Source organism: Silene latifolia, chromosome 3 (assembly GCF_048544455.1).
Source record: "Silene latifolia isolate original U9 population chromosome 3, ASM4854445v1, whole genome shotgun sequence".
Lineage (NCBI taxonomy): Eukaryota > Viridiplantae > Streptophyta > Magnoliopsida > Caryophyllales > Caryophyllaceae > Silene > Silene latifolia.
Window position 1 is genome coordinate 150,680,452 of NC_133528.1, and position 24,605 is coordinate 150,705,056.

The window sequence follows — 24,605 nt, forward strand, 5'->3', positions numbered from 1 at the left end:
AATCCGAAAAGAGTGTATTATACACTTCAATTTGACCATTGGAAGGTCGTGCACCGGACCTGTTTCTTTTTCTCCTTGTTTTTCAATAACGCGTCCGAGTTCATTTCGAGGAATTAACTGTTCGATTTGACCTCAAATAACGAGCTTTATCACATTTTTCATGATAATCCGAGTTCCGTGAATCTTGGTTTCGCACACCGGCACCCCCAAATGTCTTCCGTTGGTGCTCAAACTTTGCGTGGCCGCTTTATCGACCCGAGGAACTTTCTATGTGATTTCAGGAGAATTTTGTTTCAGGGACCGGAATCTGAAAAACCGTGAATTATACTTTTCAATTTGACCATTCGAGAAGTAAAGTCGTCACAGGACCCTGTTTCTTTTTCTCCTCGTTTTTCAATCACGCGTCCGAGCTCATTTCAGAATTAACATGTTCGATTTCAGCCTCAAATAACGAGCTTTAACACATTTTCACGATAATCGAGTTTCGCGAATCTTTGGTTTGTGGCACAGGCACCCCAAAATGTCTTCCGTTGGTGCTCAAACTTTGCGTGGCCGCTTTATCTGACTCGAGGAACTTTCACGTGATTTCCGGAAATTTTGTTCGGGACCGGAATCTCGAAAAACCGTGTATTATACACTTCAATTTCAAATTTGTTCGGAAGGTCGACCGAACCTGTTTCTTTTTCTCCTGTTTTTCAATCACGCGTCCGAGCTCATTTCAGGAATCAACTTGTTCGATTTCACCTCAAATAACGAGCTTTAACACATTTTTCACGATAATCCGAGTTTCGGCGAATCTTGGTTTGTGGCACACCGGTACCCCAAATGTCTTCCGTTGGTGCTCAAACTTTGCGTGGCCGCTTTATCTGACCCGAGGAACTTTCTATGTGATTTTCAAATTTTTGTTCGGGACCCGAAATCCAAAACCGTGTATTATACACTTCAATTTTTTCGAAGGTTGTACCGGACCCTGTTTCTTTTTCTCCTGTTTTTCAATCACGCGTCCGAGCTCATTTCAGGAATCAACCTGTTCGATTTGATCCTCAAATAACGAGCTTTAACACATTTTTCACGATAATCCGAGTTTCGGCGAATCTTTGGTTTGTGGAACACAAGCACCCCCAAATGTCCTCCGTTGGTGCTCAAACTTTGCATGGCCGCTTTATCTGACCCGAGGAACTTTCTATGTGATTTCCGGAGAATTTTGTTCGGGATCCCGGAATCCCGAAAAACCGTGTATTATACACTTCAATTTCAAACTATTCGGAAGGTCGTACAGGACCTGTTTCTTTTCGCTTTGTTTTTCAATCACGCGTCCGAGCTCATTTCAGAATTAACTTTTGTTCGATTTCAGCCTCAAATAACGAGCTTTAACACATTTTTCACGATAATCCGAGTTTGGCGAATCTTTGGTTTGTGGCACATCGGCACCCCAAATGTCTTCCGTTGGTGCTCAAACTTTGCGTGGCCGCTTTATCTGACCCGAGGAACTTTCTATGTGATTTAGGAGAATTTTTTCCGGGACTCCGAATCCCGAAAAACCGTGTATTATACACTTCAATTTCAAACCATTCGAAGGTCGTCTGGGACCTGTTTCTTTTTCGCTGTTTTTCAATCACGCGTCCGAGCTCATTTCAGAATTAACTTTTGTTCGATTTCAGACCTCAAATAACGAGCTTTAACACATTTTTCACGATAATCCGAGTTTCGGCTAATCTTTGGTTTGGGCACACCTAAGCACCCCAAATGTCTTCCGTTGGTGCTCAAACTTTGCGTTCTTTGCTTCATCGACCCGAGGAACTTCAATTTCACCGTTCGGAAGGTCGTACTGCATCGAGTTTCTTTTTCTCCTGTTTTTCAATCAAGCGTCCGAGCTCATTTCAGAATTAACTGTTCGATTCGACCTCAAATAACAAGCTTTAACACATTTTTCACGATAATCCGAGTTCCGTGAATGCTGGTTTGGTGGCACACCGGCACCCACAAATGTCTTCCGTTGGTGCTCAAACTTTGCGTGGCCGCTTTATCTCACCCGAGGAACTTTCTATGTGATTTCCGGAAAATTTTGTTCGGGACCGGAATCCGAAAACCGTGTATTATACACTTCAATTTCATTTGTTCGGAAGGTCGTCACGGACCACTGTTTCTTTTTCTCCGTTTTTCAATCACGCGTCCGAGCTCATTTTAGGAATTAACTTGTTCGATTTCAAATTTTTAAATAACTAGCTTTAACACATTTTTCACGATAATCCGAGTTTCGGCGAATCATGGTTTGTGGCACACCGGCACCCACAAATGTCTTCCGTTGGTGCTCAAACTTTGCGTGGCCCCTTTATCTGACCCGAGGAACTTTCTATGTGATTTCCGGAAATTTTTGTTCGGACCCGGAATCTAGACAACAAACCGTGTATTATACGGTTCAATTTAATTTTATTCGGAAGGTCGATTAGGACCATGTTTCTTTTTCTCCTGTTTTTCAATCACGCGTCCGAGCTCATTTCAGGAATTAACTTGTTCGATTTCAGCCTCAAATAACGAGCTTTAACACATTTTTCACGATAATCCGAGTTTCGGCGAATCTTTGGTTTGGGCACACCGGCACCCCAAATGTCTTCCGTTGGTGCTCAAACTTTGCGTGGCCGCTTTATCCGACCCGAGGAACTTTCTATGTGATTTATGGAGAATTTTGTTCAGGGACCGGAATCTGAAAAACCGTGTATTATACACTTTAATTTGACCATTCGAAGGTCGCATCGAGACTGTTTCTTTTTCTCCTGTTTTTCAATAACGCGTCCGAGCTCAATTCGGGAATTAACTGTTCGATTTCAGCCTCAAATAACGAGCTTTAACACATTTTTCACGATAATCCGAGTTTTGGCGAATCTTTGGTTTGTGGAACACCGGCAACCCCAAATGTCTTCCGTTGGTGCTCAAACTTTGCGTGGCCGCTTTATATGACCCGAGGAACTTTCTATGTGATTTAGGAGAATTTTGTTTGGGACCGGAATCCCGAAAAACCGTGTATTATACACTTCAATTTGACCATTGGAAGGTAGGACCTGTTTCTTTTTCTGCCTGTTTTTCAATCACGCGTCCGAGCTTATTTCAGGAATTAACCTGTTCGATTTCAGCCTCAAATAACGAGCTTTAACACATTTTTCACGATAATTCGAGTTTCGGCGAATGCTGGTTTGTGGCACACCGGCACCCCCAAATGTCTTCCGTTGGTGCTCAAACTTTGCGTTGCTGCTTCATCTGACCCGAGGAACTTCAAATTCAGCCGTTCAGAAGGTCGTACCGGACCGAGTTTCTTTTTCTCCCTGTTTTTCAATCACGCGTCCGAGCTCATTTCAGGAATTAACCTGTTCGATTTCAGCCTCAAATAACAAGCTTTAACACAATTTTCACGATAATCCGAGTTCCGACGAATGCTGGTTTGTGGCACACCGGCACCCAAAAATGTCTTCCGTTGGTGCTCAAACTTTGCGTGGCCGCTTTATCTGACACGAGGAACTTTCTATGTGATTTCCGGAAATTTTTGTTCCGGGACCCCGGAATCCCGAAAAACCGTGTATTATACACTTCAATTTCAGCTGTTCGGAAGGTCGTACCGGACCCTGTTTCTTTTTCTCCCTGTTTTTCAATCACGCGTCCGAGCTCATTTCAGAATTAACTGTTCGATTTGACCTCAAATAACGAGCTTTAACACATTTTTCACGATAATCCGAGTTTGGCGAATCTTTGGTTTTGGCACAGCACCCCCAAATGTTTTCCGTTGGAGCTCAAACTTTGCGTGGCCGCTTAATCTGACCCGAGGAACTTTCTATGTGATTTCCGGAGAATTTTGTTCCGGGATCCCGGAATCCCGATAAACCGTGTATTAAACACTTCAATTTCAATTTATTCGAAGGTAAATGCAGGACCGAGTTTCTTTTTCTCCCTGTTTTTCAATCACGCGTCCGAGCTCATTTCAGAAATTAACCTGTTCGATTTCAGCCTCAAATAACAAGCTTTAACACATTTTTCACGATAATCCGAGTTTCGGCGAATGCTGGTTTGTGGCACACCGGCACCCCCAAATGTCTTCCGTTGGTGCTCAAACTTTGCGTGGCCGCTTTATCTGACCCGAGGAACTTTCTATGTGATTTCGGAGAATTTTGTTCGGGACCCCAGTATCCGGCCAAAACCGTGTATTATACACTTTAATTTTGACCATTGAAGGTCGTCGTACGAGCCTGTTTCTTTTTCTCCCTGTTTTTCAATAACGCGTCCGAGCTCAATTCAGGAATTAACCTGTTCGATTTCAGCCTCAAATAACGAGCTTTAACACATTTTTCACGATAATTCGAGTTTCGGCGAATACTGGTTTGTGGCACACCGGCACCCCCAAATGTCTTCCGTTGGTGCTCAAACTTTGCATGGCCGCTTTATCTAACCCGAGGAACTTTCTATGTGATTTCCGGAGAAGAATTTTGTTCCGGATCCGGAATCCCGAAAAAAACCGTGTATTTAACACTTCAATTTCATTGCTCGAAGGTCGTACCGGACCGAGTTTCTTTTTCCCTGTTTTTCAATCACGCGTCCAAGCTCATTTCAGGATTAACTGTTCGATTTGACCTCAAATAACAAGCTTTAACACATTTTTCACGATAATCCGAGTTCGCGAATCTTTGGTTTGTGGCACACAGGCACCCCCAAATGTCTTCCGTTGGTGCTCAAACTTTGCGTGGCCGCTTTATCTGACCGAGGAACTTTCTATGTGATTTAGGAAATTTTTGTTCGGGACCGGAATCCCGAAAAACCGTGTATTATACACTTCAATTTCATTATTCGGAAGGTCGATCGGACCCTATTTCTTTTTCTCCACGTTTTTCAATCACGCGTCCGAGCTCATTTCAGGAATGCTGTTGATTTCGATTTCAACCTCAAATAACGAGCTTTAACACATTTTTCACGATAATCCGAGTTTCGGCGAATCTTGGTTTGTGGTACACCGGCACCCCCAAATGTCTTCCGTTGGTGCTCAAACTTTGCGTGGCCGCTTTATTTGACCCGAGGAACTTTCTATGTGATTTCCGGAGAATTTTTTTAGGGACTCAGAATCCAGAAAAACCGTGTATTATACACTTAAATTTGACCATTCGGAAGGTCGATGGGACCTGTTTCTTTTTCGCTGTTTGTCAATCACGCGTCCGAGCTCATTTTAGGAATTAATTTGTTCGATTTCAGCCTCAAATAACGAGCTTTAACACATTTTTCACGATAATCCGAGTTTGCTAATCTTTGGTTTTGGCACACCTAAGCACCCCAAATGTCTTCCGTTGGTGCTCAAACTTTGCGTTCTTCGCTTCATCGACCCGAGAACTTCAATTTCACCGTTCGGAAGGTCGTCTGGGACCGAGTTTCTTTTTCTCCTGTTTTTCAATCACGCGTCCGAGCTCATTTCAGAATTAACCTGTTCGATTTCAGCCTCAAATAACGAGCTTTAACACATTTTTCACGATAATCCGAGTTCCGCGAATCTTTGGTTTGTGGCACACCGGCACCCACAAATGTCTTCCGTTGGTGCTCAAACTTTGCGTGGCCGCTTTATCGGACCCGAGGAACTTTCTATGTGATTTTAAATTTTGTTCCGGACCGGAATCCCGAAAAACCGTGTATTATACACTTCAATTTTATCCGTTCGGAAGGTAAATGACGGACCCTGTTTCTTTTTCTCCTGTTTTTCAATCACGCGTCCGAGCTCATTTCAGGAATTAACCTGTTCGATTTCAGCCTCAAATAACGAGCTTTAACACATTTTTCACGATAATCCGAGTTTCGGCGAATGCTGGTTTGTGGCACACCGGCACCCCCAAATGTTTTCCGTTGGAGCTCAAACTTTGCGTGGCCGCTTAATCTGACCCGAGGAACTTTCTATGTGATTTCCGGAGAATTTTGTTCCGGGATCCCGGAATCCCGATAAACCGTGTATTAAACACTTCAATTTCAAAACACATTCGTAAGGTCGTAAATCGGACCGAGTTTCTTTTTCTCCTGTTTTTCAATCACGCGTCCGAGCTCATTTCGTAAATTAACCCGTTCGATTTCAGCCTCAAATAACAAGCTTTAACACATTTTTCACGATAATCCGAGTTCGGCGAATCTTTGGTTTGGCACACCGGCACCCACAAATGTCTTCCGTTGGTGCTCAAACTTTGCGTGGCCGCTTTATCGGACCCGAGGAACTTTCTATGTGATTTCCGGAAAATTTTGTTCCGGGACCCGGAATCCCGAAAAACCGTGTATTATACACTTCAATTTCGGTTGTTCGGAAGGTAAATCGGACCCTGTTTCTTTTTCTCCTGTTTTTCAATCACGCGTCCGAGCTCATTTCAGAATTAACCTGTTCGATTTCGGCCTCAAATAACGAGCTTTAACACATTTTTCACGATAATCCGAAGTTTGGCGAATCTTTGGTTTTGGCACACCGGCACCCCCAAATGTGTTCCGTTGGTGCTCAAACTTTGCGTGGCCGATTTATCTGACCCGAGGAACTTTCTATGTGATTTCCGGAAAATTTTGTTCCGGGACCCGGAATCCCGAAAAACCGTGTATTATACACTTCAATTTCACCATTGTAAGGTCGCATCGGACCTGTTTCTTTTTCTCCTGTTTTTTTTTTTTTCAATAACGCGTCCGAGCTCATTTCGAGAAATTAACTGTTCGATTTCGGCCTCAAATAACGAGCTTTAACACATTTTTCACGATAATCCGAGTTTTGCGAATCTTTGGTTTGTGGAACACCGGCACCCCAAATGTCTTCCGTTGGTGCTCAAACTTTGCGTGGCCGCTTTATCTGACCCGAGGAACTTTCTATGTGATTTCACGAGAATTTTGTTCGGGACCCCGAATTAGAAAAACCGTGTATTATACACTTCAATTTGACCATTCGGAAGGTCGTCTAGGACCGTTGTTTTGTTTCGCCAGTTTTTCAATCACGAGTCCAAGCTCATTTTCGGAATTAACTCATACGATTTGACCTCAAATAACGAGCTTTAACACATTTTTCACGATAATCCGAGTTTCGGCGAATCTTGGTTTTGGCACACCAAGCACCCCAAATGTCTTCCGTTGGTGCTCAAACTTTGCGTGGCCGCTTTATCGACCCGAGGAACTTTCTATGCGATTTCCGGAGAATTATGTTCGGGAGCCGAATCCCGAAAAACCGTGTATTATACACTTCAAATTGACCATTTAGAAGGTAAATCTAGGACCTGTTTCTTTTTCTCCTGTTTTTCAATCACGTGTCCGAGCTCATTTCAGAATTAACCTGTTCGATTTCACCTCAAATAACGAGCTTTAACACATTTTTCACGATAATCCGAGTTTCGGCGAATCTTTGGTTTGTGGGACACCAAAGACACCCCAAATGTCTTCCGTTGGTGCTCAAACTATGCGTGGCCGCTTTATCTGACCCGAGGAACTTCAATTTCAGCCGTTCAGAAGGTCGTACTGGACCGAGTTTCTTTCTCTCCCTGTTTTTCAATCACGCGTCCGAGCTCATTTTAGGAATTAACCTGTTCGATTTCAGCCTCAAATAACAAGCTTTAACACATTTTTCACGATAATCCGAGTTCCGTGAATCTTTGGTTTGTGGCACACGGCACCCCCAAATGTCTTACGTTGTTGCTCAAACTTTGCGTGGCCGCTTTATCTGACCCGAGGAACATTCTATGCGATTTCCGGAGAATTTTGTTCCGGGACTTAATCCCGAAAAACCGTGTATTATACACTTCAATTTGACCATTTAGAAGGTCGTACGGACCCTGTTTCTTTTTCTCCTGTTTTTTCAATCACGCGTCCGAGCTCATTTCAGGAATTAACTTGTTCGATTTGACCTTAAATAACTAGTTTTAACACATTTTTCACTATAATCCGAGTTTGGCGAATCTTGGTTTGTGGCACACCAAGCACCCCAAATGTCTTCCGTTGGTGCTCAAACTTTGCGTGGCCGCTTTATCGACCCGAGAAACTTTCTATGCGATTTTAGGAGAATTTTGTTCGGAGCCGGAATCCGAAAATCGTGTATTATACACTTCAATTTCGGCCGTTCGGAAGGTCGTCTGGGACCTGTTTCTTTTTCTCCTGTTTTTCAATCACGCGTCCGAGCTCATTTCGGGAATGAAGTCGTTCGATTTCAAACCTCAAATAACGAGCTTCAACAAATTTTTCACGATAATCCGAGTTTTGCCGAATCTTTGGTTTGTGGCACACCGACACCTGCCCAAATTTCTTCCGTTGGTGCTCAAACTTTGTGTGACCGATTTATCTAACCCAGGGAACTTTCTATGTGATTTCCGGAAAAATTTGTTCCGGGACCCCGGAATCCCGAAAAACCGTGTATTATACACTTCAATTTCAGTCGTTCGGAAGGTTGTACCGGACCCTGTTTCTTTTTCTCCCTGTTTTTCAATCACGCGTCCGAGCTCATTTCAGGAATTAACCTGTTCGATTTCAGCCTCAAATAACGAGCTTCAACACATTTTTCACGATAATCCGAGTTTCGGCGAATGCTGGTTTGTGGCACACCGGCACCCCCAAATGTCTTCCGTTGGTGCTCAAACTTTGCGTGGCCGCTTTATCTGACCCGAGGAACTTTCTATGTGATTTCCGGAGAATTTTGTTCCGGGATCCCGGAATCCCGAAAAACCGTGTATTATACACTTCAATTTCAGCCCTTCAGAAGGTCGCACCGGACTATGTTTCTTTTTCTCCCTGTTTTTCAATCACGCGTCCGAGCTCATTTCAGGAATGAAGCTGTTCGATTTCAGCCTCAAATAACGACCTTTAACACATTTTTCACGATAATCCGAGTTTCGGTGAATGCTGGTTTGCGGCACACCGGCACCCCCAAATGTATTCCGTTGGTGCTCAAATTTTGCGTGTCCGCTTTATCTGACCCGAGGAACTTTCTATGTGATTTCCGGAGAATTTTGTTCAGGGACCCCGGAATCCCGAAAAACCGTGTATTATACACTTCAATTTCAACCATTTAGAAGGTAAACTAGGACCTGTTTCTTTTTCTCCTGTTTTTCAATCACGCGTCCGAGCTCATTTCAGGAATTAACCTGTTCGATTTCAGCTCAAATAACGAGCTTTAACACATTTTTCACGATAATCCGAAGTTTCGGCGAATCTTTGGTTTGTGGAACACCGGCACCCCAAATGTCTTCCGTTGGTGCTCAAACTATGCGTGGCCGCTTTATCTAACCCGAGGAACTTTCTATGTGATTTCCGGAAAATTTTGTTCCGGGACCCCGGAATCCCGAAAAACCGTGTATTAAACACTTCAATTTCGGTAGTTCGGAAGGTCGTACCAAACCGAGTTTCTTTTTTCCCTGTTTTTCAATCACGCGTCCAAGCTAATTTCGGAATTAACTTGTTCGATTTCACCTCAAATAACGAGCTTTAACACATTTTTCACGATAATCCGAGTTCCGTGAATCTTTGGTTTTCAGGTACACTAAGCACCCCCAAATGTCTTCCGTTGGTGCTCAAACTTTGCGTGGCCGCTTTATCTGACCCGAGGAACTTTCTATGTGATTTCCCGAGAATTTTGTTCCGGGACCCCGGAATCCCGAAAAACCGTGTATTATACACTTCAATTTCAGCCATTTAGAAGGTCGTACGGGACCCTGTTTCTTTTTCTCCCTGTTTTTCAATAACGCGTCCGAGCTCATTTCAGGAATTAACCTGTTCGATTTCAGCCTCAAATAACGAGCTTTAACACATTTTTCACGATAATCCGAGTTCGGCGAATCTTTGGTTTGGCACACCAAGCACCCCCAAATGTCTTCCGTTGGTGCTCAAACTTTGCGTGGCCGCTTTATCGACCCGAGGAACTTTCTATGTGATTTCGAGAATTTTGTTCAGACCGGAATCCCGAAAAACCGTGTATTATACACTTCAATTTCGACCATTTAGAAGGTCGTACGGGACCCTGTTTCTTTTTTCTCCTGTTTTTCAATAACGCGTCCGAGCTCATTTCAGGAATTAACCTGTTCGATTTCAGCCTCAAATAACGAGCTTTAACACATTTTTCACGATAATCCGAGTTTCGGCGAATGCTGGTTTGTGGAACACCGGCACCCCCAAATGTCTTCCGTTGGTGCTCAAACGTTGCGTGGCCGCTTTATCTGACCCGAGGAACTTTCTATGTGATTTCCGGAGAATTTTGTTCCGGGACCCCGGAATCCCGAAAAACCGTGTATTAAACACTTCAATTTCAGCCGTTCGGAAGGTCGTACCAAACCGAGTTTCTTTTTCTAACTAATTTTCAATCACGCGTCCGAGCTCATTTCAGGTATTAACCTGTTCGATTTCAGCCTCAAATAACAAGCTTTAACACATTTTTCACGATAATCCGAGTTTCGGCGAATGCTGCTTTCTGGCACACCGGCACCCCCAAATGTCTTCCGTTGGTGATCAAACTTTGCGTGGCCGCTTTATCTTACCAGAGGAACTTTCTATGTGATTTCCGGAGAATTTTGTTCTGGGACCCCGAAATCCCGTAAAACCATGTATTATACACTTCAATTTCAGCCGTTCACAAGGTAAACAGGACCCATTTCTTTTTATCCTTTTTTTTTACCACGCGTCCGAGCTCATTTCGGGAATGAAGTGTTCGATTTCGACCTCAAATAACGAGCTTCAACAAATTTTTCACGATAATCCGAGTTTCAGCGAATGCTGGTTTGTGGCACACCGACACCTGCCCAAATGTCTTCCGTTGGTGCTCAAACTTTGCATGACCGATTTATCTAACCCAGGGAACTTTCTATGTGATTTCCGGAAAAATTTGTTCCGGGACCCCGGAATCCCGAAAAACCGTGTATTATACACTTCAATTTCAGCCGTTCGGAAGGTCGACTAGGACTGTTTCTTTTTCTGCCTGTTTTTCAATCACGCGTCCGAGCTCATTTCAGGAATTAACCTATTCGATTTCAGCCTCAAATAACGAGCTTTAACACATTTTTCACGATAATCCGAGTTTCGGCGAATGCTGGTTTGTGGCACACCGGCACCCCCAAATGTCTTCCGTTGGTGCTCAAACTTTGCGTGGCCGCTTTATCTGACCCGAGGAACTTTCTATGTGATTTCCGGAGAATTTTGTTCCGGGACCCCGGAATCCGAAAAACCGTGTATTATACACTTCAATTTCAGCCATTTAGAAGGTCTTACGGGACCCTGTTTCTTTTTCTCCCTGTTTTTCAATAACGCGTCCGAGCTCATTTCAGGAATTAACCTGTTCGATTACAGCCTCAAATAACGAGCTTTAACACATTTTTCACGATAATCCGAGTTTCGGCGAATGCTGGTTTGTGGAACACCGGCACCCCCAAATGTCTTCCGTTGGTGCTCAAACGTTGCGTGGCCGCTTTATCTGACCCGAGAAACTTTCTATGTGATTTCCGGAGAATTTTGTTCCGGGACCCCGGAATCCCGAAAAACCGTGTATTATACACTTCAATTTCAGCCATTCGGAAGGTCGTAACGGACCTGTTTCTTTTTCACTGTTTTTCAATCACGCGTCCGAGCTCATTTCAGGAATTAACCTTTTCGATTTCAGACTCAAATAACGAGCTTTAACACATTTTTCACGATAATTCGAGTTTCGGCGAATCTTTGGTTTGTGGCACACCAAAGACACCCCAAATGTCTTCCGTTGGTGCTCAAACTATGCGTGGCCGCTTTATCTGACCCGAGGAACTTTCTATGTGATTTCCGGAGAATTTTGTTCCGGGACCCCGGAATCCCGAAAAACCGTGTATTAAACACTTCAATTTCAGCCGTTCGGAAGGTCGTACCAAACCGAGTTTCTTTTTCTCCCTGTTTTTCAATCACGCGTCCAAGCTCATTTCAGGAATTAACTTGTTCGATTTCAGCCTCAAATAACGAGCTTTAACACATTTTTCACGATAATCCGAGGGACCCTGTTTCTTTTTCTCCCTGTTTTTCAATAACGCGTCCGAGCTCATTTCAGGAATTAACCTGTTCGATTTCAGCCTCAAATAACGAGCTTTAACACATTTTTCACGATAATCGAGTTTGGCGAATCTTTGGTTTGTGGAACACCGGCACCCCCAAATGTCTTCCGTTGGTGCTCAAACGTTGCGTGGCCGCTTTATCTGACCCGAGGAACTTTCTATGTGATTTCCGGAGAATTTTGTTAGGGACCGGAATCCCGAAAAACCGTGTATTAAACACTTCAATTTCAGCCGTTCGGAAGGTCGTACTAAACCGAGTTTCTTTTTCTCCCTGTTTTTCAATCACGCGTCCGAGCTCATTTCAGGTATTAACCTGTTCGATTTCAGCCTCAAATAACAAGCTTTAACACATTTTTCACGATAATCCGAGTTTGGCGAATTTCGCTTTTCGCACACCGCACCCCCAAATGTCTTCCGTTGGTGATCAAACTTTGCGTGGCCGCTTTATCTTACCAGAGGAACTTTCTATGTGATTTCCGGAGAATTTTGTTCTGGGACCCCGAAATCCCGTAAAACCATGTATTATACACTTCAATTTCAGCCGTTCACAAGGTCGTACCGGACCCTGTTTCTTTTTATCCCTGTTTTTCAGTCACGCGTCCGAGCTCATTTCAGGAATGAAGCTGTTCGATTTCAGCCTCAAATAACGAGCTTCAACAAATTTTTCACGATAATCCGAGTTTCAGCGAATGCTGGTTTGTGGCACACCGACACCTGCCCAAATGTCTTCCGTTGGTGCTCAAACTTTGCGTGACCGATTTATCTAACCCAGGGAACTTTCTATGTGATTTCCGGAAAAATTTGTTCCGGGACCCCGGAATCCCGAAAAACCGTGTATTATACACTTCAATTTCAGCCGTTCGGAAGGTCGTACCGGACCCTGTTTCTTTTTCTCCCTGTTTTTCAATCACGCGTCCGAGCTCATTTCAGGAATTAACCTCTCCGATTTCAGCCTCAAATAACGAGCTTTAACACATTTTTCACGATAATCCGAGTTTGGCGAATCTTTGGTTTGTGGCACACCGCACCCCAAATGTCTTCCGTTGGTGCTCAAACTTTGCGTGGCCGCTTTATCTGACCCGAGGAACTTTCTATGTGATTTAGGAGAATTTTGTTAAGGGACCGGAATCCTAAAAACCGTGTATTATACACTTCAATTTTGACCATTTAGAAGGTCGTACGGGACCCTGTTTCTTTTTCCCCTGTTTTTCAATAACGCGTCCGAGCTCATTTCAGAATTAACTTTGTTCATTCTGACTTCAAATAACGAGCTTTAACACATTTTTCACGATAATCCGAGTTTCGGCGAATCTTTGGTTTGTGGAACACCGCACCCCAAATGTCTTCCGTTGGTGCTCAAACGTTGCGTGGCCGCTTTATCTGACCCGAGAAACTTTCTATGTGATTTCCGGAGAATTTTGTTCAGGGACCGGAATCCCAGAAAAACCGTGTATTATACACTTCAATTTTGACCATTCGGAAGGTCGTAACGGACCTGTTTCTTTTTTCGCCTGTTTTTCAATCACGCGTCCGAGCTCATTTCGTGAATTAACCTGTTCGATTTCAGCCTCAAATAACGAGCTTTAACACATTTTCACGATAATCCGAGTTTCGGCGAATCTTGGTTTGGGCACACCAAAGACCCCAAATGTCTTCCGTTGGTGCTCAAACTATGCGTGGCCGCTTTATCTGACCCGAGGAACTTTCTATGTGATTTACGGAGAATTTTGTTCAGGGACCGGAATCCGAAAAACCGTGTATTAAACACTTCAATTTCGGCCGTTCGGAAGGTCGTACCAAACAGAGTTTCTTTTTCTCCTGCTTTTTCAATCACGCGTCCAAGCTCATTTCAGAATTAACTTGTTCGATTTCACCTCAAATAACGAGCTTGAACACATTTTTCACGATAATCCGAGTTCCGCGAATCTTTGGTTTGTACACCGCAGCACCCCCAAATGTCTTCCGTTGGTGCTCACACTTTGCGTGGCCGCTTTATCTGACCCGAGGAACTTTCTATGTGATTTCCGAGAATTTTGTTCCGGGACCAATCCCGAAAAACCGTGTATTATACACTTCAATTTCGACCATTTAGAAGGTAAACGGGACCCTGTTTCTTTTTCTCCTGTTTTTCAATAACGCGTCCGAGCTCATTTCAGGAATTAACTGTTCGATTTGACCTCAAATAACGAGCTTTAACACATTTTTCACGATAATCCGAGTTCGGCGAATCTTTGGTTTCAGGCACACCAAGCACCCCAAATGTCTTCCGTTGGTGCTCAAACTTTGCGTGGCCGCTTTATCGACCCGAGGAACTTTCTATGTGATTTCCCGAGAATTTTGTTCCGGGATCCCGAAAAACCGTGTATTATACACTTCAATTTCAGCCATTTAGAAGGTCGTACGGGACCCTGTTTCTTTTTCTCCCTGTTTTTCAATAACGCGTCCGAGCTTATTTCAGGAATTAACCTGTTCGATTTCAGCCTCAAATAACGAGCTTTAACACATTTTTCACGATAATCCGAGTTTCGGCGAATGCTGGTTTGTGGAACACCGGCACCCCCAAATGTCTTCCGTTGGTGCTCAAACGTTGCGTGGCCGCTTTATCAGACCCGAGGAAATTTCTATGTGATTTCCGAGAATTTTGTTCTGGGACCCGGAATCCCGAAAAACCGTGTATTATACACTTCAATTTCGACCATTCGGAAGGTCGACTGGGACCTGTTTCTTTTACTCCCTGTTTTTCAATCACGCGTCCGAGCTCATTTCAGGAATTAACTTGTTCGATTTCAGCCTTAAATAACTAGCTTTAACACATTTTTCACGATAATCCGAGTTTCGGCGAATCTTGGTTTCAGGCACACCAAGCACCCCCAAATGTCTTCCGTTGGTGCTCAAACTTTGCGTGGCCGCTTTATCTGACCCGAGGAACTTTCTATGCGATTTCCGGAGAATTTTGTTCAGGGAGCCCGGAATCCCGAAAAACCGCGTATTATACAATTCAATTTCAGCCATTCGGAAGGTCGTACCGGACCCTGTTTCTTTTTCACCCTGTTTTTCAATCACGCGTCCGAGCTCAATTCAGGAATTAACCTGTTCGATTTCAGCCTCAAATAACGAGCTTTAACACATTTTTCACGATAATCCGAGTTTCGGCGAATGCTGGTTTGTGGCACACCAGCACCTCCAAATGTCTTCCGTTGGCGCTCAAACTATGCGTGGCCGCTTTATCTGACCCGAGGAACTTTCTATGTGATTTCCGGAGAATTTTGTTCCGGGACCCCGGAATCCCGAAAAACCGTGTATTAAACACTTCAATTTCAGCCGTTCGGAAGGTCGTACCAAACCGAGTTTCTTTTTCTCCCTGTTTTTCAATCACGCGTCCGAGCTCATTTCAGGTATTAACCTGTTCGATTTCAGCCTCAAATAACAAGCTTTAACACATTTTTCACGATAATCCGAGTGTAACACCCCGGCCCAAACCGGGTCGGGAGCGGTTACTTATGATAGCTCACCAGGCTGTGTACATGGCCCACAGATCAACACAGGTCCTTTATAGCGCATTTTGTCCTCACTCATGCGCATCCCAGGAAGCTTCCCAGGAGGTCACCCATCCTAAGACTACTCCCAGCCAAGCACGCTTAACTTTGGAGTTCTTTCGCATGGATGACCATAAAAGAAAGTGCACTTTGTTGATATGAGTAGTACTTCCAATCCCTTTAAGCACTAGTCATTTAAGCCTATCACTGGACCTCTTCAATTACCGTGGGGTGTTACACCGAGTTTCGGCGAATGCTGCTTTGTGGCACACCGCCACCCCCAAATGTCTTCCGTTGGTGCTCAAACTTTGCGTGGCCGCTTTATCTTACCAGAAGAACTTTCTATGTGATTTCCGGAGAATTTTGTTCTGGGACCCCGGAATCCCGTAAAACCATGTATTATACACTTCAATTTCAGCCGTTCACAAGGTCGTACCGGACCCTGTTTCTTTTTATCCTTGTTTTTCAGTCACGCGTCCGAGCTCATTTCAGGAATGAAGCTGTTCGATTTCAGCCTCAAATAACGAGCTTCAACAAATTTTTCACTATAATCCGAGTTTCGGCGAATGCTGGTTTGTGGCACACCGACACCTGCCCAAATGTCTTCCGTTGGTGCTCAAACTTTGCGTGACCGATTTATCTAACCCAGGGAACTTTCTATGTGAATTCCGGAAAAATTTGTTCCGGGACCCCGGAATCCCGAAAAACCGTGTATTATACACTTCAATTTCAGCCGTTCGGAAGGTCGATCGGACCCTGTTTCTTTTTCTCCTGTTTTTCAATCACGCGTCCGAGCTCATTTCAGAATTAACTGTTCGATTTGACCTCAAATAACGAGCTTTAACACATTTTTCACGATAATCCGAGTTTCGGCGAATGCTGGTTTGTGGCACACCGGCACCCCCAAATGTCTTCCGTTGGTGCTCAAACTTTGCGTGGCCGCTTTATCTGACCCGAGGAACTTTCTATGTGATTTCCGGAGAATTTTGTTCCGGGACCTCGGAATCCCGAAAAACCGTGTATTATACACTTCAATTTCAGCCCTTCAGAAGGTCGCACCGGACTATGTTTCTTTTTCTCCCTGTTTTTCAATCACGCGTCCGAGCTCATTTCAGGAATGAAGTGTTCGATTTGACCTCAAATAACGACCTTTAACACATTTTTCACGATAATCCGAGTTTTCGAACGAATCTTTGGTTTTGCGACACCGCACCCCCAAATGTATTCCGTTGGTGCTCAAATTTTGCGTGTCCGCTTATTCTGACCCGAGGAACTTTCAATGTGATTTCCGGAGAATTTTGTTCCGGGACCCCGGAATCCCGAAAAACCGTGTATTATACACTTCAATTTCAACCATTTAGAAGGTCGTACCGGACCCTGTTTCTTTTTCTCCCTGTTTTTCAATCACGCGTCCGAGCTCATTTCAGGAATTAACTTGTTCGATTTCAGCCTTAAATAACTAGCTTTAACACATTTTTCACGATAATCCGAGTTTCGGCGAAATCGGTTTGTCAGGCACAGCACCCCAAATGTCTTCCGTTGGTGCTCAAACTTTGCGTGGCCGCTTTATCTCGACCCGAGGAACTTTCTATGCGATTTCCGGAGAATTTTGTTCGGGAGCCCAGGAATCCCAAAACCGTATATTATACACTTCAATTTCGGCCATTCGGAAGGTCGTAACGGACCTGTTTCTTTTTCTCCTGTTTTTCAATCACGCGTCCGAGCTCATTTCAGGAATTAACTTGTTCGATTTCAGCCTCAAATAACGAGCTTTAACACATTTTTCACGATAATCCGAGTTCGAATGAATCTTTGGTTTGGCACACCGCACCCCAAATGTCTTCCGTTGGTGCTCAAACTTTGCGTGGCCGCTTTATCTGACCCGAGAAACTTTCTATGTGATTTCGAGAATTTTGTTAAGGGACCCCGAAATCCCAAAACCGTGTATTATACACTTCAATTTGACCATTTAGAAGGTCGTACGGGACCTGTTTCTTTTTCTCCTGTTTTTCAATAACGCGTCCGAGCTCATTTCAGAATTAACCTGTTCGATTTCATAACCTCAAATAACGAGCTTTAACACATTTTTCACGATAATCCGAGTTTCGGCGAATGCTGGTTTGTGGAACACCGGCACCCCCAAATGTCTTCCGTTGGTGCTCAAACTTTGCGTGGCCGCTTTATATCGACCCGAGGAACTTTCTATGTGATTTCCAGGAGAATTTTGTTTAGGGACCCCGAATCCCGAAAAACCGTGTATTATACTCTTCAATTTGACCATTAGGAAGGTCGCACGGACCCTGTTTCTTTTTTCACTGTTTTTCAATCACGCGTCCGATCTCATTTCAGAATTAACTTTGTTCGATTTGACCTCAAATAACAAGCTTTAACACATTTTTCACGATAATCCGAGTTTCGGCGAATGCTGGTTTGTGGCACACCAGCACCCCCAAATGTCTTCCGTTGGTGCTCAAACTATGCGTGGCCGCTTTATCTGACCCGATGAACTTTCTATGTGATTTCCGGAGAATTTATTTCCGGGACCCCGGAATCCCGAAAAACCGTGTATTAAACACTTCAATTTCAGTCGTTCGGAAGGTCGTACCAAACCGAGTTTCTTTTTCTCCCTGTTTTTCAATCACGCGTCCGAGCTCATTTCAGGTATTAACTTGTTCGATTTCAGCCTCAAATAACGAGTTTCAACAAATTTTTCACGATAATCCGAATTTCGGCGAATGCTGGTTTATGGCACACCGACACCTGCCCAAATGTCTTCCGTTGGTGCTCAAACTTTGCGTGGCCGATTTATCTGACCCAGGGAACTTTCTATGTGATTTCCGGAAAAATTTGTTCCGGGACCCCGGAATCCCGAAAAACCGTGTATTATATACACTTCAATTTCAGTCGTTCGGAAGGTCGTACCAGACCCGTTTTCTTTTTCACCCTGTTTTTCAATCACGCGTCCGAGCTCATTTCAGGAATTAACCTGTTCGATTTCAGCCTCAAATAACGAGCTTTAACACATTTTTCACGATAATCCGAGTTTCGGCGAATGCTGGTTTGTGGAACACCGGCACCCCAAATGTCTTCCGTTGGTGCTCAAACGTTGCGTGGCCGCTTTATCTGACCCGAGCAATTTTCTATGTGATTTCCGAAAAATTTTGTTCCGGGACCCCGGAATCTTGAAAAACCGTGTATTATACACTTCAATTTCAGCCGTTCGGAAGGTCGTACCGGACCCTATTTCTTTTTCTCCCTGTTTTTCAATCACGCGTCCGAGCTCATTTCAGGAATGAACCTGTTCGATTTCAGCCTCAAATAACGACCTTTAACACATTTTTCACGATAATCCGAGTTTCGGCGAATGCTGGTTTGTGGCACACCGGCACCTCCAAATGTCTTCTGTTGGTGCTCAAATTTTGCGTGGCCGCTTTATCAAACCCGAGGAACTTTCTATGTGATTTCCGGAGAATTTTGTTCCGGGACCCCGGAATCCCGAAAAACCGTGTATTATACACATCAATTTGAGCCATTCAGAAGGTCGTACCGGACCCTGTTTCTTTTTCTCCCTGTTTTTCAATCACGCGTCCGAGCTCATTTCAGGAATGAACCTCTTCGATTTCAGCCTCAAATAACGACCTTTAACACATTTTTCACGATAATCCGAGTTTCGGCGAAGGCTGAATTGTGGCACACCGACACCCCCAAATGTCTTCTGTTGGTGCTCAAACTTTGCGTGGCCGCTTTATCTGACCCGAGGAACATTCTATGTGATTTCCGGAGAATTTTGTTCCGGGACCCTAGAATCCCGAAAAACCGTGTATTATACACTTCAATTTCAAAGCTGTTCGGATGGTCGTACCGGACCTGTTTCTTTTTTCTCCCTGTTTTTCAATCACGCGTCCGAGCTCATTTGAGGAATTAACCTGTTCGATTTCAGCCTCAAATAACGACCTTTAACACATTTTTCACGATAATCCGAGTTTCGGCGAATGTTGGTTTGTGGCACACCGGCACCCCCAAATGTCTTCCGTTGGTGCTCAAATTTTGCGTGGCCGCTTTATCTGACTCGAGGAACTTTCAATGTGATTTCCGGAGAATTTTGTTCCGGGACCCCGGAATCCCGAAAAACCGTGTATTATACACTTCAATTTCTGCCGTTCGGAAGGTCGTACCGGACCCTGTTTCTTTTTTCTCCCTGTTTTTCAATCACGCGTCCGAGCTCATTTCAGGAATTAACCTGTTCGATTTCAACCTCAAATAACGAGCTTTAACACATTTTTCACGATAATCCGAGTTTCGGCGAATGCTGGTTTGTGGCACACCGGCACCTCCAAATTTCTTCCGTTGGTGCTCAAACGTTGCGTGACCGCTTTATCTTACCCGAGGAACTTTCTATGTGATTTCCGGAGAATTTTGTTTCGGGACCCCGGAATCCCGAAAAACCGTGTATTAAACACTTCAATTTCAGCCGTTCGGAAGGTCGTACCGGATCCTATTTCTTTTTCTCCCTGTTTTTCAATCACGCGTCCGAGCTCATTTCAGGAATGAACCTGTTCGATTTCAGCCTCAAATAACGACCTTTAACACATTTTTCACGATAATCCGAGTTTCGGCGAATCTTTGGTTTTGCACACCGGCACCCCAAATGTCTTCCGTTGGTGCTCAAATTTTGCGTGGCCGCTTTATCTGACCCGAGGAACTTTCTATGTGATTTCCGGAGAATTTTGTTTCGGGACCCCTGAATCCCGAAAAACCGTGTATTATACACTTCAATTTCAGCCATTGAGAAGGTCGTACCGGCCCCTATTTCTTTTTCTCCCTGTTTTTCAATCACGCGTCCGAGCTCATTTCAGGAATTAACCTGTTCGATTTCAGCCTAAAATAACTGGCTTTAACACATTTTTCACGATAATCCGAGTTTCGGCGAATACTGGTTTGTGGCAACCGGCACCCCCATATGTCTTCCGTTGGTGTTCAACTTTTGCGTGGCCGCTTTATCTGACCCGAGGAACTTTCTATGTGATTTTCGGAGAATTTTGTTTCGGGACCCCTGAATCCCGAAAAACTGTGTATTAAACACTTCAATTTCAGCCGTTCAGAAGGTTGTACCGGACCGAGTTTCTTTTTCTCCCTGTTTTTGAATCACGCGTCCGAGCTCATTTCAGGAATTAACCTGTTCGATTTCAGCCTCAAATAACAAGCTTTAACACATTTTTCACAATAATCCGAGTTTCGGCGAATACTGGTTTGTGGCACACCGGCACCCCCAAATGTATTCCGTTGGTGCTCAAATTTTGCGTGGCCACTTTATCTGACCCGAGGAACTTTCTATGTGATTTCCGGAGAATTTTGTTTCGGGACCCCTGAATCCCGAAAAACCGTGTATTAAACACATCAATTTCAGCCGTTCGGAAGGTCGTACCGGACCGAGTTTCTTTTTCTCCGTGTTTTTCAATCACGCGTCCGAGCTCATTTCAGTAATTAACCTGTTCGATTTCAGCCTCAAATAACGAGCTTTAACACATTTTTCACGATAATCCGAGTTTCGGCAAATGCTGGTTTATGGCACACCGGCACCCCCAAATGTTTTCCGTTGGAGCTCAAACTTTGCGTGGCCGCTTTATCCGACCCGAGGAACATTCAATGTGATTTCCGGAGCATTTTGTTTCGGGACCCCTGAATCCCGAAAAACCGTGTATTAAACACTTCAATTTCAGCCGTTCAGAAGGTCGTACCGGACCGAGTTTCTTTTTCTCCCTGTTTTTCAATCACGCGTCCGAGCTCATTTGAGGAATTAACCTGTTCGATTTCAGCCTCAAATAACGACCTTGAACACATTTTTCACGATAATCCGAGTTTCGGCGAATGTTGGTTTGTGGCACACCGGCACCCCCAAATGTATTCCGTTGGTGCTCAAATTTTGCGTGGCCACTTTATCTGACCCGAGGAACTTTCTATGTGATTTCCGGAGAATTTTGTTTCGGGACCCCTGAATCCCGAAAAACCGTGTATTAAACACATCAATTTCAGCCGTTCGGAAGGTCGTACCGGACCGAGTTTCTTTTTCTCCGTGTTTTTCAATCACGCGTCCGAGCTCATTTCAGTAATTAACCTGTTCGATTTCAGCCTCAAATAACGAGCTTTAACACATTTTTCACGATAATCCGAGTTTCGGCAAATGCTGGTTTATGGCACACCGGCACCCCCAAATGTTTTCCGTTGGAGCTCAAACTTTGCGTGGCCGCTTTATCCGACCCGAGGAACATTCAATGTGATTTCCGGAGCATTTTGTTTCGGGACCCCTGAATCCCGAAAAACCGTGTATTTTCACTTCAATTTCAGCCGTTCAGAAGGTCGTACCGGACCGAGTTTCTTTTTCTCCCTGTTTTTCAATCACGCGTCCGAGCTCATTTGAGGAATTAACCTGTTCGATTTCAGCCTCAAATAACGACCTTTAACACATTTTTCACGATAATCCGAGTTTCGGCGAATGTTGGTTTGTGGCACACCGGCACCCCCAAATGTCTTCCGTTGGTGCTCAAATTTTGCGTGGCCGCTTTATCTGACTCGAGGAACTTTCAATGTGATTTCCGGAGAATTTTGTTCCGGGACCCCGGAATCCCGAAAAACCGTGTATTATACACTTCAATTTCTGCCGTTCGGAAGGTCGAGGACCTGTTTCTTTTTTCTCCTGTTTTTCAATCACGCGTCCGAGCTCATTTCAGGAATTAACATGTTCGATTTCAACCTCAAATAACGAGCTTTAACACATTTTTCACGAAAATCAGAGTTTCGGCGAATCTTTGGTTTGTGGCACACCGGCAGCACCCCAAATGTCTTCCGTTGGTGCTCAAATTTTGCGTGGCCGCTTTATCTGACCCGAGGAACTTTCTATGTGATTTCCGGAGAATTTTGTTTCGGGACCCCTGAATCACGAAAAACCTTGTATTATACACTTCAATTTCAGCCGTTCGGAAGGTCGTACCGGACCGAGTTTCTTTTTCTCCGTGTTTTTCAATCACGCGTCCGAGCTCATTTCAGGAATTAACCTGTTCGATTTCAGCCTCAAATAACGACCTTTAACACATTTTTCACGATAATCCGAGTTTCGGCGAATGCTGGTTTGTGGCACACCGGCACCCCCAAATGTCTTCCGTTGGTTCTCAAATTTTGCGTGGCCGCTTTATCGACCCGAGGAACTTTCTATGTGATTTTCGGAGAATTTTGTTCGGGAATCCCGAAAAACCGTGTATTATACACTTCAATTTGACCATTCGGAAAGATCGTACGGACCCTGTTTCTTTTTCTCCTGTTTTTCAATCACGCGTCCGAGCTCATTTCGAAATGAACTGTTCGATTTCGACCTCAAATAACGACCTTTAACACATTTTTCACGATAATCCGAGTTTCGGCGAATTTTGGTTTGTGGCACACACCAAGCACCCCCAAATGTCTTCCGTTGGTGCTCAAATTTTGCGTGGCCGCTTTATCGACCCGAGGAACTTTCTATGTGATTTTCGGAGAATTTTGTTTCGGGACCCCGAATCACGAAAAACCTTGTATTATACACTTCAATTTCGGTAGTTCGGAAGGTAAACTGGGACCGAGTTTCTTTTTCTCCGTGTTTTTCAATCACGCGTCCGAGCTCATTTCAGGAATTAACCTGTTCGATTTCAGCCTCAAATAACGAGCTTTAACACATTTTTCACGATAATCCGAGTTTCGGCGAATGCTGGTTTGTGGCACACCGGCACCCCCAAATGTCTTCCGTTGGCTCTCAAATTTTGCGTGGCCGCTTTATCTGACCCGAGGAACTTTCTATGTGATTTCCGGAGAATTTTGTTCCGGGACCCCGGAATCCCGAAAAACCGTGTATTATACACTTCAATTTGACCATTCGAAGATCGTCTCGGACCTGTTTCTTTTTCTCCCTGTTTTTCAATCACGCGTCCGAGCTCATTTCAGAAATGAACCTGTTCGATTTCAGCCTCAAATAACGACCTTTAACACCTTTTTCACGATAATCCGAGTTTCGGCGAATGCTGGTTTGTGGCACACCGGCACCTCCAAATGTCTTCCGTTGGTGCTCAAACGTTGCGTGACCGCTTTATCTTACCCGAGGAACTTTATATGTGATTTCCGGAGAATTTTGTTCCGGGACCCCGGAATCCCGAAAAACCGTGTATTATACACTTCAATTTCAGCCGTTCGGAAGGTAAATGGGATCCTATTTCTTTTTCTCCCTGTTTTTCAATCACGCGTCCGAGCTCATTTCAGGAATGAACCTGTTCGATTTCAGCCTCAAATAACGACCTTTAACACATTTTTCACGATAATCCGAGTTTCGGCGAATGCTGGTTTGTGGCACACCGGCACCCCCAAATGTCTTCCGTTGGTGCTCAAATTTTGCGTGGCCGCTTTATCTGACCCGAGGAACTTTCTATGTGATTTCCGGAGAATTTTGTTTCGGGACCCCTGAATCACGAAAAACCGTGTATTATACACTTCAATTTCAGCCGTTCGGAAGGTCGTACCGGCCCCTGTTTCTTTTTCTCCCTGTTTTTCAATCACGCGTCCGAGCTCATTTCAGGAATTAACCTGTTCGATTTCAGCCTAAAATAACTGGCTTTAACACATTTTTCACGATAATCCGAGTTTCGGCGAATGCTGGTTTGTGGCAACCGGCACCCCCATATGTCTTCCGTTGGTGTTCAAATTTTGCGTGGCCACTTTATCTGACCCGAGGAACTTTCAATGTGATTTCCGGAGAATTTTGTTCCGGGACCCCGGAATCCCGAAAAACCGTGTATTATACACTTCAATTTGTAGTTCGGAAGGTAAACAGGACCTGTTTCTTTTTCTCCTGTTTTTCAATCACGCGTCCGAGCTCATTTCAGGAATTAACCTGTTCGATTTCAGCCTCAAATAACGAGCTTTAACACATTTTTCACGATAATCCGAGTTTCGGCGAATGCTGGTTTGTGGCACACCGGCACCTCTAAATGTCTTCCTTTGGTGCTCAAACGTTGCGTGACCG

The 24,605-nt window shown here is 44.3% G+C and overlaps 1 protein-coding gene across 1 annotated transcript in view; it reads left to right on the forward strand.

The window, feature by feature from the left end:
* Positions 1–24,605, forward strand: part of LOC141649969 (uncharacterized) — a 29,740-nt gene that overhangs the window by 2,712 nt on the left and 2,423 nt on the right. The gene's annotated exons all lie outside the window — the stretch shown is intronic.